We start from the raw sequence: 4,921 nt of genomic DNA on the forward strand, positions 1-4,921 counted from the left end.
CTAATCTGATCATGAAAACAAAAAAATTACCTGGATTTTAAAAATTAGATATGAAACACAAATTACTTGTTGAATAACTTTCAAAAATTTCAGGAGGTTCCAGGAGAAAGAGAGAGAGAGAGTGTGTATGTGTGTGTGTGTGTACATTTTTTTCTTTTACATTTTTTCTATACTTTCTGTACATTTTTCTTACTGTAAACTGATCTACAGAATTTTATAAAAACTGTTAGAATATACTCTTAAGAACAGGTTTCAGTTTTCCTGGGAGTACCAAGATAGATTTTTTTTTGGCAGCTGGCTGGTATGGGGATCCAAACCCTTGGCTTTGGTGTTACAAGGCTGCACTCTAAGCAACTGAGCCAATAACAGGTCAGCCAAAATCTTTTTCTTAATATGGTGTATAACTTCTCCTAAGTTTTCCAAATTGTTAATTTTTTCCATGTCCCCTACACTAGGTTAATAATTTAGAAAGCCTTTATTTAATTAAAAAATCTATTAATGATAGCAATAAAACTATCCAAAGCAATGTTCTAAATTTGTTGCTGCTTAGGACCTGGTGCTCTGATGTACTACACTAGGTTAATAATTTAGAAAGCCTTTATTTAATTAAAAAATCTATTAATGATAGCATAAAACTATCCAAAGCAATGTTCTAAATTTGTTGCTGCTTAGGACCTGGTGCTCTGATGTAAAAACACAACAACAAACAAAAAAGACATACAAAAAGGGGATTAGACTATTTTCAAAAAAGAATTCTTAAATCTTATAAAGAATCTGTATAAGATTTAAAACAGACATATGCTTTTAAAGTCAAGAACTTTCAAATGCAACAGTTAATCAACATAATAATTCAGCAACCAACATAGATTCAAAGTTCTAACAGATACCATGTGCAACTTGTAATAAAACCTGAGTTAAGATATTTTAGGCAACAGAATAATTTCATTTTCCATTTTAAATATTCATTTATTTTTAGTTAACAGGCTATAATATTGAACATGAAAATGTTGTCATTATTGTACAGTAAAACCCTACTACAGATAACATATCTTTTTATTAGTCAGGAGGCTAAGATGTAGGGACACAACATTGCAAAAATATTTTTCTAAATTTACTAAAGAAGATGCACATAAAGAAAATACCATTAATTGTAGAATGTCTAGTACCTGTTGCGATAAATCTAGCTAAGGAAATAGATGAAATAGCAGGAGAGTTCTATTTAGCCTACAAAATGTATGAGTTCAAATTATCGATTATACTGAATACCTACTACGTGTGAAGCTTTGTGTCAGTTATAAAGGGAGTGTATGTTTGCAAGATGTTATGCTGTTGTACTGGGAAATACAAAAAAAATAGGATTGGTATTGTCCCTGTCCCAGGAAAGGGTCAGAGATATATCTAAAATATTCCACATTTTAAATCAGAATGAAACAATTAATTGAAATGCAAATAGGATTGCCAGGGCTTTTTTCCTTGCCAAAATAATCAAAGCCTTTGTTCTGACAATTATAACAATATGGGTTACATAAGCCATTCAGACTAGGAAGGTGAGAAAGTTTTAAAACAGAATCAATGTGCTGATAAAATCAGATGTTAGCTGAATAAAGCAAGAATTGTATTTATGGCTTTTTGCTAACAGGTTTTGAGACAAAGGAACAAATGTCTAGCAGCTGAACCAAGAGAAGTTGGGAACTTAAATGACATTGTTAAAAAGAAATATCATTTTCTATTTCTGGTTTCTCAAATTTATAGTTGGTTTACACTAAGGACTACTCTAAGTATTCCTCACTTTACTCACAGAAGACGTCCTGTAAATGTAAAGACAGAAAACTGGCCACCCCCTCCAGCAGTATTTCAATATTACAATAGTGTCTTTTATTAGAAACTCAGTATTCCTTGCTCATTCATCTGCTAGACAGAACTTCCTGCCTAACAGTGCACTGTGATGACATAATTTCTGACAAAGACATTCTCAGTAAAACAGAGAGTATCAGGGCCAATCATTATAGTTGTACTTTAAATATTTTCTTAAACTGTAATTCATGAAATAAAGAAATACTTTATTAGAAATCCACATCATGTCCTGTCATCCTAAAGGGACAACTTCACAGAATAAAAGACATAAACAAACAAAAACCTTGTGAATTTCATGTTTGTTAGGAATAATTTTGCTTATACTACAATTGCTTGCAGCAGTGTCTAAATTGCACATGGTGGGCAACAAGGTAAATAGAATAATCTGGCGCTCAGAGATATGAAACTGTTTACGTTGAATACAAATCATAACTAAATTTTTAGAAAAAACTAAGTGCCCTGCAATAGGAATTTCTCCATCATTTGCACTATAAGAAATCTAATAAAGTTAATGAACATGTGAAAAAAACTTCATTCTTTCTATATTCACGCAACTTTTTAAAAGCAACAATACTATACACATATGTCTGTGTATATATGAGTCAGAAAAAAAATCAAACCCCAAAATTGGATATACTAATGTCTGAAATATCAGTTGCAAAATAGCAGTCATAAGCACAACAAATGAAACAAGCTCCACTTCCTGCCATGCAACCAAAATGAGTTTGTGTGTGTGTGTGCGTGTGTGTGTATGCAAGCCTGGATTAGTATTACATAGTTTATGTCAAGAGGACCTTTTGGTATACAAAGGTATCACAACAAGGAGTTTTTTGTTTTACTATCAAAAACTGCTTTATCTGCAGTAAGCTTGGGAGAATAATGCTCAAAGAGTGCTCAATAGTAAGTGTTCTTCCACAGTATGTTCCCTTTGGGTGGAGGAACAATAAGATAGCAGGAGACAGAAACAAGTTTCCAAACCCAAATCTCTTTCTAATTTGAAATTTGAAAATAGAGTGGCTTCTTAAAGTGTGAATAGAATTATGCAGAGAAATACTCTTAGAGAGAAGCTAAAAACAAAGAAATAATCATGGGGGTGGAGATGGGGGAACATATTCAGATAGTTTCTTTTTTTAAAAAAATTATTGGGAGACAAGAAAGAACCAATAAAAGTTGGTATGGCAATTAAGCCAGGAGAAAAAAATTTGCCTTATTTTAGCAGTGAATTGTCTCTCTTGACTATAAAGAGCTGATTTTTTTGTACTAGTATTTCCTAAACTGTGTCCTGCTGAACTCTAGTGTTCTCTGAAATATAAAAAAATGTTCTATGAAAAAAGGGTTTTATACCACAGTGAAGAGATCTGTTCAATTTTTGCCTGTTCTTACATTTTCCAACTGGATTTGGAAAATAAAACTCTTTTTCATGGAATAAAATTTAGAAAAAATTGCTTTTCTCCATATGTTAAGGTAGGGTAGGGTATATATCTGTATGTTTAAAGAAAGAAATATTTTAATCAAGTTTTGGTCAATTATTTCTTGTTCTTATCCATATTAAACCTTAACCAATAAAAAGGACTCTGTGGTAAGGAAATAACAACTAGGTAGTTCTCTGGGCTAGCCCTAAAAGTAAGGCAGATGAGTATTTCAGAAAAAGTGGTATGGAAAAGAAGGCTATTTACTTTTATTTGTTTTGGGGGCTGAGACAAGTGGAAGCTGGTAGTGTAGGTGTAGTGTATAAAATGACCTGTACCAAACTGACTCTGTGTCACTACACTTGAATTATAGGGCCATCATAAAATTTCCAAAGCCAAACTGAATGATAATATACAACCTTTCTTTGGAATAAGTCTCAGAGCACTCATTCCTGAATGACAGAAAGGAGGATAAGTTCAAAGTGGGTGGTGGTAAATATGAGAGATCAGAAGGATAAATCTTAAGTTAAAATTTCTTGGTTATCTATTTTTTAAACCATGGGAATGCAAAACTTTAAAAATTACCTATCTCAATTTTACATCCAAGAAGTGGGAAGTACCCCTGATATTTTTCAAGTTGGTTTGAAAGGCAGGAACTTTAGGTCAAGCCTTTGTTTGTTTTGCTAAGAAAATAATGCAGTGATCTGGGCCAATGTTTCAAATATTCAGTCAGTCATTCAACAAATACTACTGATCACATGTTACGTGCTAACCACTGGTTACAGGGCCACAAAGCATTCTGTCCCTCACACATACCCATTCCCTTCCCTCTCATCACAAAGGCTTCCTGTTCCTCAAAAACATCAAGCTCACTGTACTCCGTGTTGCCTCTGCCTGGAATACTGGCATCTCAGATGTATACATAACTTAACTACCTCACTTAATTTCTGTAGAGATCTTCCATGAACACCCTGTTTAAAAGTGAGCACCCCCACAGCCCCTGCCAGCCATCCTCTAACAGACTTCCTTGGTTTATTCTTCTTTAAAGAACTTACTGTCACCTGACATACTACATATTTGTTTATTATGCCCTATAACCTGCCCCTGCAGCCTTAGAATGAAAGGTTCCTGGAAGCAGGGATTTTTGCTGATGTAATATACCTGGTATCTAGCATATAGTATGTACTCGCCTAGTATTTGTTGTTGAACCTGTGAATGGCACATGGATGGAACTAAATCAGGGAATGATGATTGAGATGAAATCTGATGAACTGTCGAGTTAACTAGGCAAAGGGAGGAGGGAACATGAGACAGTTGTCCTAGCACTGGGGAATAAAACCTGGAAGAAGGCCAGGATGGCTGGAGCTCAGAGAACAGTGTGTGGAGACAAGCGCGAAAGGCAGGTAGAAAATAAACTGGAAAGGTCTTTTTTTATGGAAATCTAAAAGATATTTAAATTCTCCCTCAAAGATATGCTTACAGGAAGATGCAAAGAATAGTTTTGTTTGTCTTATGATAATAAAAAAACATCTCAGCAATACTCATTTAATTTAGATTAGGCAATATTTTTCAAAAAGAAAGCTAAGTATCTTCTATGATACATGAATGCAAGTGACTTGTGAGTCAAGAAATCAAGCCTGGAGCTTCTGATCATATTG

The sequence above is a fragment of the Galeopterus variegatus genome, unplaced genomic scaffold (assembly GCF_000696425.1).
Source record: "Galeopterus variegatus unplaced genomic scaffold, G_variegatus-3.0.2 Scaffold6884, whole genome shotgun sequence".
NCBI lineage: Eukaryota > Metazoa > Chordata > Mammalia > Dermoptera > Cynocephalidae > Galeopterus > Galeopterus variegatus.